The sequence below is a fragment of the Camelus dromedarius genome, chromosome 10 (assembly GCF_036321535.1).
Source record: "Camelus dromedarius isolate mCamDro1 chromosome 10, mCamDro1.pat, whole genome shotgun sequence".
NCBI classification, from domain to species: domain Eukaryota; kingdom Metazoa; phylum Chordata; class Mammalia; order Artiodactyla; family Camelidae; genus Camelus; species Camelus dromedarius.
This window is the reverse complement of record NC_087445.1, coordinates 5,779,697-5,796,086: the sequence shown is the minus strand read 5'-3', so window position 1 is coordinate 5,796,086 and position 16,390 is coordinate 5,779,697. Positions and strand designations below refer to the sequence as shown.

At 42.2% G+C, this 16,390-nt stretch overlaps 1 protein-coding gene across 1 annotated transcript in view; it reads left to right on the top strand.

The window, feature by feature from the left end:
• The window catches only part of RMI1 (RecQ mediated genome instability 1), a 345,682-nt gene extending 329,971 nt beyond the window's left edge, over positions 1-15,711 (top strand). The window contains exons 1-4 of the transcript XR_004135350.2: positions 4,327-6,593; positions 10,271-10,588; positions 11,282-11,411; positions 12,409-15,711. The gene's annotated coding sequence lies outside the window, so the exon portion shown is untranslated. Of the gene's footprint in view, positions 6,594-10,270; positions 10,589-11,281; positions 11,412-12,408 lie in introns of the transcript that reaches the window.
• Positions 15,712-16,390: the final 679 nt, after the last annotated feature.

The window sequence follows — 16,390 nt, the reverse complement described above, 5'->3', positions numbered from 1 at the left end:
CAGTTTTGCCTTTTGCACCATCTGCATCCCCACATCCAGCTGCATGTCCACCCCCAGTTCATCTCTCTCTCCGTTAACCTTTCAATTTCTCTCTCCCCATCTTGCCTACTCCTTTGCCCCGGCTCCTTCTCTGTTCACCAGTTTGTGCTTCTCTTCTGCCTCTTGTCCACAGGCATGTTTGTCTTGTGTTGGAGTCTGGCTGTGACTTCTTTGTTTTACTTCAAAAAACAAATGTATCACTGTTAGTTATTTAGGTAGCAGGGGTGTGTCAGAACTTGACGTTAAAGAGCTGTCTTGGCTGGAATTGTCTTGCATAATTTTTAAAGTATCCTAAATAATCCTTGGTCTTAGGAAGAGCCCTCTTTTTGAAAAGTGCAAGTCTTGTGGTTGCCGTTTGTTTTTCTTATGTGTGAATGACTCCCAATTTGCCAGTCCTTTGTTTTTACCTATAACCGAGGTTCTATTCACTATCAGTGTGGTCCTTAGCACACACTACATCTTTGTTGAAGGTGCCCAGTTGGCTGCAGCCCCGCAGCCTGCAGGTAGAGGGCAGACTGCATCTCAGCCCCTGCTCACCCCTGCCCAGGTGCCTTTGTGCATCACAGAAACGGGATTCCCCATCCAGTGGCTCTGTTCACAGAAAACTTGCTAAGTGAATGACTAAGGGTTACTAATAGTTGGTGCTTATAAAGTACAATTAGCACGTTGATTTACTGATGGCATTCTCAGAATTCTTACCAAGAAGCCGGTTGCTAGGCATTCGTGCAGAGGTTTTCCTGTTGTGCATGCACTGATAGTCCGAATTCCCCTGGCACTTGGACTGTGATCAGAGAAGTTTGATGTTTCTTGCAGTAGATTATACTCGGTGTTTTAGGCAGGACTCTGGAGGGAACCCAGATCTTTTATCATAACTTTTATCCCATTATTTTATACCCTAAATGTGAATCCAGGTGGAGGCAGCAGAAAACCTCAATACTGTAATGGAAGCTAATAATAACACCAGTCAAGAGAGTTGCAGGTCACTAATATGTGTTAACAGAGGTGTGCTGGTAAGTGTCGAACGACTGGCTTTCTGAAAAGAAAAGGCTGTGATACGTAGTGTCTGTGAATTTCTGTAGTGTCAATACTTCCACTCTAGCAGATTAGAAGCTGTCACTGCATTGGTATCAGTGAATATGAAGTTAGGAAGAGAGACATATAAAATTGCCTCCAGCACACCATCAGGTCACAGGTAAATTAGGACGTTGATATTTGTGTTCCAACTATTAGTGACAATTTTGAAACTGGATTTTCTTTCTTCCTTTTTTTTTTGAAACTGGATTTTCAAAGTTCAAAGAATAATCAGTCCAAAGGAGTCTTCAGCAGGCAAACAGTCACCACGTGGGAGTCTTGTGCTGTGCACCGCGCAGTCCCAGATGGCCAACAGCTGCGGCAGACAGCAGATCTGAGGGGCAGGTGACAAAGCCTATGTGTACGTTCTTTTATCTGTAGCCTGTAAAGATGAGTGGCTCCTACTCTAGGGATATTATTTTGAAGAGGCTGTCTAACTTGAATTTAGAAAATTGTAAGTGGTCTTCAAAGACATTACTGTGGGCACTTGTGTGTTTCCCATCTTTCCCGTAAGCAGCATGGTTCTCCCATCGGAATTTTGGTCATCTTATCTTCCCCTGGTTCTGTCAACCACATATGTGCCATCTTTATGGTTCGTGTATTTGGCGTCACACTCAGTCTGGTAATTTTGTATGAAGCTCTGGACTTCTTGGCTACCTTACCTTATCAACGTGTGCCTTTTGGAGTTGTGATGAATGATGAATCTTCCTTTTTTCTTTTCATTTGAGAAGGTTGTAACTTTTTCCTGAGTTTACACAGATGTCGTTGACAGTGTATTTTGTGTTACTTCTCAAAGTGGCAGACTTAGAATACATCATTTACTTTCTTGAATTTTATATTTCTAGCAAAACCTTGGAGAAAGATCTATGTGAAATCTTTTTCCCCCACTCCTGCTTTCTTTTAGATAGTTTTGCTCATGACTTGAAAGACGGAGGTAACTGGTAGACATGCATGTAACTGAATGCATTTGTGAATTCAGCTTTTATAATTTTATCTTGAATATTTGAATAATTCTTTTATACAGTCTCTCCTTCTCTTCCCCCTGCCCCCCTCCCCTCCGACCTCAACTTCTTTTTTAAAACAGGTTTCCACAGTGACTACCCCGGGGTCGTTGATGTTTTCACCTACGTCAAAAAGCTCCAGATTGAATTCTGCTAAAATGTAAATATGGAATTTGCCTTCAAGCAAAGGTAAGCCTCTTCCCCAGTAGCAATGTTTTGTTTAGTTTTCAACAAAATGTCTGTTGACAGATGACCCACATTTTTATTGATTTCCTATATCACACTTCACAGAACACTTGTATTGGAACAAACACCAGAACCTAAATCAACACTTTCCCAAATGGCGGTCCTCAAAAAGTTCATCTAGAGATTCCAGTAGCCCTAGAAGGAAGTATGTGTTCCAAGATCAAAACAGTTTTGGAAAATGCTGCGTACTCTATTTTCTCTCAGTGGTTTACAGTACTTGGTACCCATTCAAGCCAGTAGTTCAGTAGTTAAAGAAACACACACAGCTGACAAAGACACACACACACATTTATTTAACCCAATGTTATGAAATATATCTTGAGAAGAGGTTTTTTGTTTTTTTTTTTTTTTTAGTACCATATCTTTAAATACCCTTTAAAAGGATGTTCTGTGGAATACCAGTTTGGAAAGTTTGTCCTAAAGCTATTGACTAATGATGACCCTACATACACTCTCCTAGGTTTTATTGTTGCATTAATGATGGAAATGGGCAGCATTTTTATACTTTTTAAGCAACAGGCCTTAAATGGAAAACACAAAACAAAGTTTACTCTAAGACTGAATAAAATTATTCTTAGATTTATCCATGAACACTTTGGCAAGCATAGTTTAACATGAGTATAACTACGTTTCACTAAATAAAAATCGAGGGCACTTTTGCCTCTTGTAAGAAGTTTCATGCATATGCCAGAGGACAGAGTTTTGCATGTATGTTTGTTTCATAATCTGTAAGAATTATGGCTGTCTGCCAACTAAGTCTTTGCTTTCTGATTGTATGTTATTTGTTATCAGTGAAGTTGTTAGCATTGCAACTTTATATATGCATCTGTATAGTGTTCTGGAGAAGATTTGGTTGAGCCATTATAACTGGTGAATATAAACACTTTACAAGGCTAGACACATCTTATCACAGAGCTGAATTCCTTGGGAACTTAAGTAAATCAAAAGATTACAGCTTGTAGAACAGCTAAAGCCAGAAGCAATATCACTTAAACTAACAGAGTTTTGTGTCTAACGCGTAAATCAGAAGTCCCCAGACAGCAGAGGTAAATAATTCTTTGCCTACTTCATCTTATCGATTCCTTTGCTTTTTTTTTTCCTGGATTGTTTTTTCACTCCAAAGATTCATTGGAAATATTAAAAAATATTTTTTTTCTTGGATTTACCCACATTGAAATAAATTGTTGAGACTAAGACCTGAGTTTTACCTAAATAATAAAAACTGACATAAGCAGTTGCCTTTGTACTACCCACCAGTCTATTTAAACCATTGACACGAACATAAGTGACTCTAAATGTATGTCTTCTTACCAATCATCTGAACCATCCAGGCTCTAGGGGATTAAATATTCCAGAAGTGGCACATTGTATAATAGCCACTGGGGTTTTTATTTCCACTCCAACATGATCAATTCACGGTTGTCACCTTGCATAAGTTGATCAACCTACTATGTATGTGCAATCTTGTAATTACATTTATCTTGGATGAGGATGCATTAAGTGTGGCTGTAATATGGGAACCCCTTTCAGCTTTCATTAGTTCAATATAAATCCAAAGCGTGCAGATTCAGCAGGATTGTCTATCGTGGCTTAATTGGAATTGCTGGTCAGACGCATTGATTCTGTTTCACTCAGGTAAAGATGAAAGTTGCTGCAACAGTGGATACTGTGTTTGAAGGTCATTGAGTTGTAGTCAGACAAGGGGAGCAGGAGAGGAAGAGACACACAAAGTAATGGATTTTTCTTTAGTATCTGGGAAGCCTTGAGTGACAGTATCAACTGACCTTGAAATTGCATACTTTTGTGACTCATGGCGTTTGTGTTTGTGTTCCAGAGAAATGTAACAATGTTTTTAAAGAGAGATTAATACAGTCAATTTAAATCTCTGGGAAGCTTTCACCTGACATGATTTATCTGTGGACATTATGATAACACGTAAAATTAAGCGCCTAGTTAATTTCAGGTGAGTCTGACATAAAAAGTAAAATCACTTTTTCATTAGCTTTCTCTTGATCTCAGATTTCTACCTAAGGGGATGTTAGCTCTAAATTCTTCATTTCTAAGCACTGCCCTGAGCTGTCCTCCCCTGCACGGTCTCAGGAAATGGCTCCTCATGCCCCCAACCCTGCAGGCCGGCCGAAGCATTGGATTCTTACCCTTTGCACAGTTCAGATACGCCCATTTGAGCACACGCTCGGTGGAACACCAAGTTAAAGTACCAAATTTATGTTAGTTATTTCAGGGAGAGAATATCAGCTGTTTCAAATTCTAGACTCCAGCCTGGGCTAAACGAGAACTGTCACGTCGTCCACGGTGTATTCATTTTTCCGCAAAAATAACATCAGTCTGGGAGGAACATAGTGAGTGTCCAACAATGTAGAATCAAGGTCTATAAACAGGAAGAGTAAGACCAAAGCGTCAGATTACAAACATTTCCCAGAACCCTCAGCTGGCAGACAGCTCTCTACGGAGTGAGTCTTTTCTTTCCTTTCTGCCCCATACATACATTAATGCCGATCTTAGAAGCTCATTGTCACACCCTTTGTGGCAGAGAACTGTATAATTAGAGGGTTCCCATTGCTAAGGCATTTGAAAAGACCAGTAGAAATTAGCTTTAGCGTAACTAGTCTCTGCCACTCCTTCTGACCTTAAGGGCAATGTGTGCATCTTACATCCGTCCTCTGGGGGCTGGCTTGTGCTTGCTCCCTTCTCTTTGGCAGTGACTTTAAATAACCAAGTTCTTATTATAATCTTTGGATTTAAAATTAAGTTCTGATGGTTTCTTCTCAGGGCACCCCTACGAGGCCCTGTTTATCCCCAGCCAAATCAGCTGCTTCCCCAGCATTCCAATATTGGAAATGTTATTGTTCCTAATAAACAACTCAAATATGTATTTTCATTTAATCTTTCCCTTTACCTCCACTTCGCATGCGTTGCTGCCTGCCACACAGTTTCCATGAGGATCGGCCATGACGTCATTATATGAAGGATGAATTTGGGTTTGCTTTAATTAAAAAAATTACTTTTACTCAGATGTTGGCTGGGCTTGGAGTTGTTCTCTATGGCCCGGAGGTTTTAGGGTAAGACTAGTGTGAGGGTGTGTGTGTGTGTGTGTGTGTGTGTGTGTGTTTTGGAAGGGTCTCCTGTTCTGTTAAGGAATTCATTGTCTATTTCTCCTCATGGAACACAAATTGGTTTAGGCAAGTGGAGACTGAGAAGAAGAGATTCCCAAAGATGTTTTCTGTGTGCAAAGCATAAGCTATCCATCTGGGTACAAAGGGCGAGGATGCAGCAAGATGACCTCTCCTGGCCCCTGTGACCAACATGCAGGAGTCTAGGAGCTGCATTCGAAGGAAAAAAAAAAAAAAAAAAAAAAACCCCAAAAGGCAGGACTGCAGCTTCCACCGGGGAACTTCCATAAACTACAGGAACGGACAGAGATGTTCCGTAGTACTTTATAACAATAGGTCCTTTGGTCCTGAACACAGCTTTTATTGCTCCTGTTTTATGTCCTACAAATAGTAACAGACATTCTCCTTTTCTGTCGAGCACAGAAAGCCCCTGGCCCAGACAAGAAGCAACTCTGCACTGCTTTTCAGACATCATTCTCCCTCTCAACTACAGAAACTCTTTGGTTTCTATTATATTTCTGGCCTTTCACATTCCCGATGGTTCATTTGATGAAACCCAGTTGCCAGGTGTATGAATGTGGTTGAAAAGACCCACGCAGGACCAGCGACACCTTCCCACAGCATGGGATGGTCCCCTCCCGAGATGCCCAACTGCCAGCAGGACTGGTACTGAGTTGTTTTCCCACCTGAGGGTCATATGACCCTCTAGTGCTTTTTGTCCTGGTCCCTTTTTAAGTAACCGCACACATTGCATGCTCTCTGGCCAGCGTCCCTGACTGAGGGCAGAGTTCTCCTGTGTAGACTTTTCCACAATCAACATTGGCTCTGAGCTTTAGGAATGGACCAAGGACGGCCACCATTTTTCCTGTTTACAATGGGATTATCCAGGCATGAACTTCAGAAAACATGTGTGGGATTCTGGAATAGGCTGGGCAGCTTTGTAGCACATTCTCTGGTCCTGGACCAGACGCCAAGCACTGCATCCTGTCCGCTCCTGTAACAGCCGTTTCATTGTTTGCTTAGCAATTCTGCTGCGTCTGCAGATTGCCTTGTCTGAGAAGCAGCCCTGAGAAGTTGAGGATGGTGACAATCTTTAAAGAAACATGTAAGTCAATGGTAGAGGCGGATGACTGTGAGACCTTTTATTTTGCTTAAAAAGCAGAGAAACATCAAGCTACAATGATGCAGATTCAGCAGTTTTAAAAATAAAACTTCTTGTAAGTTCAAAGTACCATATAAACTATACCCATGTATCAGTTCTTTCAGGGGCAGCAGAGTTTTAACTGAATCTGCTTGGAAAAATGCATATTTGGTGAAGAAAAAATACTCTGAGTTTTAGGAGCACTGATACTCACTCACATAAAACATGGAAAGTCAGAAAGATTGATCTTGACGTGTATCACAGTCCTGGTCAGGACCAGAGAGATGGCATCTCAGGGTCTCTACAGCTCTCTGATCTATGCAGAAATAAACATGGTTTTTAGGCTATTCTTCCTTATTTCTTGTTTTAGAGTATTCCTCATCTCTTCTTTAGACCCAGGAGAAGGTTTCCTGTGGGAGATAGTTATAGAAAATTATGTAAGAGATGAGTACCCTAAGAAGAGATTTGGAAGAAGAGACAGGAAAGCTGACACTGTAAAGCTGACACTGTCTTGTGAGCCAGAAAAATCATGGGAACTTGTACAGGTTACAGGTATCCCCCACTTTTCGAAAGTTTGCTTTATGCCGCTTCGCTTTTACGAAAGACTTAACATTAGTGCCTTTTTTCTCTGAAGAGGATTTTCACTTTTACAAAAAAGAAGCCAAAAGTGAAAATAACGTTCAGCATTTGTTTCGCTGAGTGGTTACAGAGGCAGCGTGCACCCCCAGCGGTCAGTGTGGCACCGCCAAGCTCCTTCCCCGGGAACTACGCTCAGCATTGCTTTGAACCGTGTCTGTGAGCATCTGTGCCGGTCTCAATTATTTTGTGCCTCTATTAGCAGGGCAGGTCCTAAGGTAATTGCTTCTTTGCTTTGCATCATTTTGGCTTCAGAAATGTTTTGTACGAATGCTCTGCTTTCGGACAGTGCATACCCCTGCACCTGTGCACTAAGCACCTACCAGGGTTTCACCTCACTCTTCCCCCAACCCCTGCGAAGCAAAGCATATCATTGCAGATGTGGAACCAGGACTTCAAGAGGTGAGTAAATGGCAGAGCTTGGATGAACCAAAGAGCCACCCTCCAGCAACCTCACTTGGGCTACTGTCCTGTGCTAGTGTGTGGCTGAAGGTTGGAGCCTTGACTTCATGGGTGAGCCACCCACAGCAAGAGGAACTTAGTAAGAAGGGAGATGCTAACTTTATGGCCTTGAATTAAATATACTGTAGTACTTGGACAGAAATTACGCCCTTCTGCTTTTTTTTTTTTTTTAAATAATTGGAGGGGAGAATGGAGAAGAGAAGATGATTGGGCACCTTTGATGCTAAAACAGGACATTAAAATGGGCATTTTGGCTGAAATCCTATGACGATGGATATAAGACACCAAGTGAGGCACCAGACCAAGATGAGCACATTCAAAGCAGGTAGCTGAGAACTGGTTGGGATTCCCCTTCCCCCACGTGGAGTGGTGATGAAGGGGGAGGATTTTATTTTTGATATGCTACAAGTCCCTGTGCCACCCCCCCCAACCACCACCATGAGAAAGGGGTGAGAAATGGCTCTCCTTCACCCTAAAACAAGTGAAGGGGCTTTGATCCACTCAGTGAGCTTGATGTCAGTCCTAGTAGCTGGTGGACAAGGGTCTGATTTGCACCTGAAGAAACATAAAGCTGGCTTCCTGCTCTGGTGGTGGGAGAGAAGGAGGGGCTGCTACGGCCCAGGGCATGTCCTCTCAGAATCTGTGGAAGCAATGGATGCATGAGCGGCCCCAGGGCCAGATGCAGCCACACCACTCAGAAAGGCTTGGCATTTCAGACCCTGTCCCAGAGAGGCCATTAGAAAAAGGGACAGATTCAAACAACGGTAGCACATGTTTACTCACCTAGAGACAGTTCAAGTGGTACACTTATATGTATGTTATATTCAATAAAAACTGCTTTTAAGAAGAAAGTGAAGAAGCCTCATCAGAGAGAGTTTTGGAGCATTGCTGGATTCCACCAGGCGGCAGAAAGAGTAAGCAAAAAGTTGGAGGAGAACACATCAGTGACACTAATGGAATTTCAGGTTAGTGGTCTTCAGCAATGAGAGAAATTTCAAAAGAGCTCGTGGAATGTCTCTGGGAGGGAGAGCCAGCTTGGAACACTGGCAGGGTCTGGAGAGCCCTCAACCTGCTCTCAACGGCTCACACCTCCCTCCCTGCCTGCTCTCCAGCACTGGAGGAATCAGAAACCTGGGGATAGCAAGGTAGGCAAGAGTGACTGGGAGAAAAAGGGGAATGTGACAGCACCACCCCCTTCCCTGACTGTGGCTCGCTCCCCTCTCCACAGCAGATCTAGCTAAAGAGGGGTAAGTTCTCCAAACTTTGAATGAAGTTGGAAGCTTTTACTGATATGTGTATTTGGAATTATAAGTACAAATTGAAACCGTGTTTTGGGATACAAATGATTGAGATTTTCTAAAACATAAGAGTGACCAAAAAGTCAGGTTTTCATCAAGGGACAGGAAAAAACCGACCTGGTCTTCCTGCAAGAGGTAAAAGACATGGGAGTAATGAGCTGTAATGGGAAAGAGTCTGAAAAAAATTATATGTATATGTATATGTATGTGTAGAACTGAATCGCTTTGCTGTATACCTGAAACTAACATTGTAAATTGACTACACTTCAATAAAAAAAAAAGAATTAAAATTTACAAAAGAGAATGGGAGAAGAAAATACTCTCCTTTATTCTTATACCCAAGATACCCATTTGTTCAGTTTACTGATTGTAGTACAATAGTTTACAAGGAAGGCTCTGTGCTATTACTCTAGGGTAGTAGACAGCAAAAGCTGATAACTATAAATGCAAGACTATCCAACAGAAGTATAACGCAAATTGTATATGTGACTTAAAATTTTCTGGTAGCCATATTGAAGAAGTCAAATAAACAGGTGAAATTCATTTTGATAATATATTTTTGCTTAACCTAATATATCTAAAATGTTATCAGTTCAATGTGTAATTAATATTAAAAAGTTTAATGAGATATTTCACATTCTTTTTTAATTAATTTAAAATTTTTACTTTGTATTACTACTGTAGATTGTTTATTAATTATGTCTGTTGACAGAATGAAGCAAAAAGGTAGAAATTCACATAATTTCATAGCCTCATCAGCAAGTAATGAAATAAATTAAAACACAGATAAAACTCCATTACATCTCTATTAAATCAGAAAAATCTTTGAAATGACAAACATTGCTTCAAACAAGAAACATTTAAAAATCTTTCCAAATGATTATATGGCCAACTACTGCAAGTGTTATCAAAATAGTTCACATTCTAGAGCCATTTTAGGAAAAACAGTAGAAGAAACATGTGTATGGGGAGGTGATGGAAATATACTTACACTTACTTTTTGAAATCCAGGTATATTTTGCATGTTTAGCACATCTCAGTTTGGAGTAGCCCCACTTAAAATGCTCAATAGTCACATGTGGCTAGCGGCTGCCAAATCTGACCATTCAGTTACAGGGTCTCTGATGAGGTGGAAAATGATCTCAGACAATGCTAGGACTCCAGGCTTGACGGAGGAAGAGGTGGAGGCAGTGTCTCCAAAGTGAGCAAGAGGATGATTTAAGATTCGGCTTTCACTTATTTTAGGTTTGATGAGATGCATATTGGGCAGAGAAGTAGTGGGAGGTGGAGGAGAGGCTGAAAGACTCCTGCTTGGGCTGTGACGCCACCATCCACATTGCCATCGGAAACTGATCTGAACCAGCCAGTAAGAGAGGGCGTTGAGAGGAGGCCTGATCCCAGGAAGTAAAAGTAAACTCAGCTCACTTTTCTGAAGTAATAACTACTGAGTTGAAGTGTACACGAAAATAAGCATAACGTGCTCCTGTTACTGGTCTTTGCACAAATGGACATGCTTGTCTGAAATAAGAAGTATCCAGCACTGTGCTTAGCGCTATCCGTGAGGTAAGTACTGCTGCTGTCCTGCTTCGGCTGAGGAGGAAAGTGACAAATAAGAGGGACCAAACAATCAACTTCCTGCTATAGAATGTTATCACTGAGGGGACCCTGGAAACCACTGTGTACAAAAACAAAAGTCCCCCTTCCCAGAGGAGGGCTCTGTGCTGCAGGGAGAAGCAAGTTGCTCAAAGGCACACGCATAACCAGAGAGAGGTCCTTGGGTTCTAAATCCAGTGTCATATCATATCATGACATCATGAGCACCATGATGGATGCCCTGTCTCTTCCAGGAACCTGCTGGAGAGCAGGAATGATGATGAGCTGTTTTGTTTTCTTTTAAGATATAAAGCCTTTAAAGAAAAAGGCTTAAAAAAGGTGCGGGTGGGTAAAATAGATGAAGTGGATTAAAAAGTACGAACTTCTAGCTATAAAATAAATAAATCCTGTGGATGTATGTACAGCATGGTGACTAGTTAACAGTAATGTATTGTACATTTGAAAGCTGCTAAGAGATCATACCAGCTTTCATCACAAGGAACAAATTTGTGACTTCGTGTGGTGATGGACAGTAACATCAACTTCTTATAGTGATCATTTTGCAGCATATACAAATATCAAATCATTGTGTTGCACATCTGCAACTAAAATAATGTTATTTGTCAATTGTATATGAAAAGGACGTAAAGCCTTTTATTTTAGGAGAGAGAAAGTTCTTCTTGTGATGGTGATGTGGTTGCGAGTGATGCCGTGATGGTCAGTCACATAGAAGCCAGAACTGCAGGATGTCTTTGACGAGAAGATTGGGCAGAGGACCAGAGCAGGACCCAAGGTACAGGAATGAAGGGTGGTGTGGGCAGGAGAAGAGCAGTGGGAAAAAAAGAAGGGGAGATCAAAGGACTTGGAGGATGACAACACTGACTGACCATCTGTGCAGGCAATGAGAAATTGGAACAATGTTCATTTTGGTGGACGGGTAAAGGAAATATAGGAGAAAAATGCAGGGGATGCAGGATAACCTTAATAATATAAGGAGCTAGACTAAGGGAAAGTCAAAAAGAAAAAGAAAGCAACATAATTGGCTTGGGATAGATGTCTGAAAGTCACCAAAAATTATTTAGAACTTTTTTTTTTTTTGGTGGCCATTTTGAATGTAAGGAATTCCGAGAGCTTGTAAACCAGTGCCATCCAATAGAAATATAATGCAAGCCACATGTGTCATTTAAAGTATTCTGGTAGCTACATTCAAAAAATATAAACAGGTGAAGTTAATTTTGATGATACATTTTATTTAAAACAAGATGTCTAAAATATTAACATTTCAACATGTAATCAATATAAAAGCATTAATGAGAAGGTCCACATTCCTTTCCTCATACTAAAGTATGTCTTCAAATCGGGTGTGCATTTGGCACTTCTGTTCATCTCAATTAGGACTGGTCACATTACAAGCACTCAACAGCCACATGTGGTTGGTGGCTATTATATTGGATAGTGTAGTTCTGGACAACTTCCTTCTGAATCATCACAGCTTTGTCCTTTATTTAATAAACTTGTAAAAATGTAAAAAAATGTATGATTTTTTTTATGAAATTTCAAAACCAGCCAAATTAAAAAAAATTGCTCAGAGATATAAGAATGTGATCAAATTAGAACAAAATGCAGGGGGATGATTATTACAAAAGTAAGGATAATAGTTCCTTTATTCTATGGGGAATACTTGATAATAGAATTAGAAAAAAAAAAGTAAAGGAGAAGAAAATGAAAATTCCCCCAAATTCCATCAATTAGATATGACCACTGCTAACTTTTTTTGCACCTTTTTTAAGAAGGTGGAATTGAATGATGGACATGGGAGCATCCAGAGTGGAGCAGGGTAGCACCTGCTGCTCTGTGGGCCTTGGTCATTGCTCCTGAGTGAAGTTTCCAAAGTCAAGCTTGTGACTACAGAAAGACTCTGACAACAGGCAGAGGGAACGCTTGGACCATTAGAGGAAGGTAGACGATGTTGGACCACCGGCCAAGTCCAGTGATGCCTGTTCCCAAGGGAGAACACCCTAAGAGGAGAGAGAGCAATTAAGGACATTGACTTTTTCTTTTTTTTCTCCTCAAGTCATGAACTTAACCAATTTACTGGAATTTTAAAAGAATTTACTTGAAACAACAACAAGAACAACATGCCGATAACCTCACAACCCATTAGGTACTCAGGCTTTCTGGAAGGGCAGCTATATAAGTACACCCTCTGGGTCCAATTTGCATTGTCATCTTGGATGGGAAGAACATGGGGATGACAAGTTAGATTGAAGAGCTGCTAAAAGCCAGAAAAACAACAAGCGTCTAATCCATCAATGGAAAACTGTCAGTCCCTTATGTCTTTCTGAGACTTGGTTTGATGGTAATTCAAGCAAAACTTCTGAGTTTTTAACCAGACCTTAATGACAAAGAAAATAAACCATTCCGAGTAAAGGACTCATAAAAAGAACTATGTATCTCATTTTTGGTTCCACAGAGAGTAAATTTGGGTAATATAGTTTACTTAGAAGAAGAGGAACTCTAAACAAGGAGATGATGTAGCTGCATATGTGAAACCCGGCCAGTGAGTTTTGGAGGTGAAATTACCTTGATTAATGACGATGATCTTCAGTGACCTTGCTCTGGCCTTGGGTTGGAACATGTATTGCAGATGACAAAAACTCCCGGGCAGTGGAGCCCTGCTTCCTCTCTCCAGCCCGCCCTGCTCAGTCATCAAGGGTTTGTCTCTGCATCGCTGGTCTCCTAGGCTAAGCGAACTGTCTCAAAGCTGGGGGTTTCCAGGGCTTTCCTCTCTCCCTGCGGAGAACTGGGAACCCCCATGAAGTCTAAATGGCAGCTAGAAGTTGTCAGCTGCATCAGGGAAAGCCTCAGAGAAACGTAATGTGTAAAAGGCACCGCAGCATGGAAGCCCGCGGGTCCTCTCTGATTCTCGGCTCCAGCGCTGCGGGAGCCCCGCTGTTCTGCCATAAAAACAACTCGGAACAGCAAGCCTGGGGATGCAGACGCGCATCGCCAACTCACAGCAGTCCCAGCGGCGCCGGCTTCTGAGATCTCGGGAAATGTTTCTTGCTGAGCAGTTTCGAGTGCCGCCCCTAGTAGATCAGAGAGTGGCTTTCTTTCCCATTTATCTCAGTACAGCCTTGAGTGCATAGCTGGGCATCGTTAGAGCCTCAGAAATTAGGCCTGCTCGGTCAGGTTTGCTGAAGCCTTGCTTGTCTATCCTCCCTCTGCTGCTCATCCCGGCTTCCTTTATTGCTGCCCACGTGGATGGGCTCAAAAGACACACGCATTTGCCTGCTACAAAGATATTCCCGGTTCCCAGAAAACCGAGCCGAAAGAGCGCACGGTGGTGGCGTGGAAAGAGCATTGGTGAGGAACACAGAGCCTGGGTTCTGATCTCGACTGGGTCGTGACCGATCCAAACAACTCTGCGGAAGCCCTGTCACTTCTCAGGGGCTAGAGAGACCAGGGTGAGCTGGCACTGACCGCTTTAGAACGGGGCCCCAGGCAGTCTGCTTGGGGGCTGTGGAAAATGGAGCCAGAGGCAAGGAGGGGAACCTTCTGGCATCTTCCACCCATTCCAACTGGGGCAGGTCCAGTTTTATGTGCCAACTGCTTGACATCCCAGAATCCCCTAGAGGTTTTATTTAAAGAAATTTAGAGACAGGCTTACAAGGCTTAGAACATTTCAAAACCACTTAACTAGGTGACCTACAGAATTCTGATTTTATGATTTTTTCTGGTATTTGTTGGATTTTGGACATTTTGCAAAGTGTTTATTGATGGCTGGTACAGCAGATTGCTTATCGACTTCTGTATTCATCTACAGAGTGTATTAAAGACTAAAAAGAGACATACAATGATTCTTTACTATTTCTTCTAGAGAGATGGCTATTGCCTTAATGATTGTGGCACTGGTTGCCAATTCACTAATGGTTGAAACATATCATTAGAACTCGAGAACTTGGTCCTAGTCATGACTGTGCCACTAACCGTGGCCTTGAATACATCTTTCACTCTCTTGGGAGGGAGGCAGCCTACTGCATGATTAGGAGCTTGAGATGTGCAGCCAGACTGCCTGGGTTCAAATCCCAGCCCAACTGCTTTTCAGCTAAATGGTTTTGGACAGATCATTGTACCTCTGTGTGCTTCAGTTTGTTATCACTAAAATGAAGATAATACTGCCTACTTCATTGGGCTGTCATGTGTGTTAAATATGTTAATTCATGCAAAGTGCTTAGCTGAGAGCCTGGCATAAATTACATTCCCAATCCACCTTAGCTTTGATTATCTTTGGGGTCTTTTTTTCCTTGTGTGTAATAAGAAGTGGTTGGTTTGGGTGATGGATAAAGTCATCAACTACTTTATGAGACTGTACACCCGTGGTTTCACTGTTGTATTTCCAGGGCCTTGCACAATGCCTGGCACATAATTGCTTGGTGACTGAATGACCAAGTGTCTGCATTTCTCCTTGGAGGAACTATATAAGAACCTATTTACAGATATTTCTTCTGCAGAAATGTTGCCTCATGAAATTAAAACTACCCAGTGTTTAGATGAATGAATTAAGAATGTTAACCATTTATGGAGAACTAACTCTTTTGGTCAGTGTCCAGTCTGGAAAATGAATGAACTCAAGATAATTAGTTCACTAGAGGTCACTGAACATGAGGAATGAGTTACAAAAAGGCCAGAACTTGAAAGCCAGCAGGGATGGTGAGGCAGCCCAGAGAACAGCTGCAACCACGCTGAAGGTGGTGGAGGAAAAATCGAGGAGATGATGCTGCAGCCCAGATGCTGAGGAGCTGGAAGTCAGGGCTGTGAAGGGACAGGCTGTCTGGTGGGATAGATGCTCCCAGATTCACAGGCCAAATAGAGAGGAACCTGTCTCCAAACTTCCACCCACTCCTCCCATTGGCTAAATCCATCTAGGAGCTAACTGGCAAAGGAGGATAAAAATTGTAGTTTGCAGAGGCACTTCCCTGTGATCCAAAGAGCTGCACACAAGGGTGGCGAATGGATTTGAGAGCAAACAGGCCTGTGGGTCAAATTCAGACTGCTGTCTGTTTTTGTCAATAAAGTTTTATTGGAACACAGCCACACCCAGTCATTATGCATTGTCTATGCCTGTTTTCATGCTACATGGGTAGAGTTGAGTTGTTGGGCCAGGGACCATATGGCCTGCAAAGCTGAAAACATTCATTACCTGGACTTTTCAGATTATGTCTAATCTTCACAACCACCTGCCAGGTAAGTATTACTACCCTTCTTTTACAAATGGGGAAACAGGCTCAGAAAACTGAGCCTGACTTGCCTGAGGACAAGTGGGCCTGGCCTGAGTGAAACCTGCATTTGCCCTCCATTCAGTTTGTTACCAAAGTCCAAGAGCTTTCATTGCACCCCTCTGCCTTCCTAACCTAACCAGATCGCCTGCATGGGTGCCCCTCACACCCTGCAGAGCTACCCCCAGCTCCTGCATCTCTGCTGAAGGAAGACCGTGCCTCAGTTTGGTATCTCTCTGTGATGTGTCTGCCCCTCTGCCTCACCGTCAAATTCTCAGTAGCTGAGAAGTCAGAGGTGGTGTGAGTTGGAACAGGCCTTGGGTCATTTCACAGGAGAGACTCAGAAACACTCTGCAGCTTGGAACTCCTGGTTTGTTCGACTATCCTTTCCAGGTAGGCAGCTGGCCCTTAAAAAATTCACTCCTCCTCTCTTAGTCTGCACAGTCATCACAAATAAACAGTAAGAGCAAAAGATTTGGGAGACCGTTTCTGA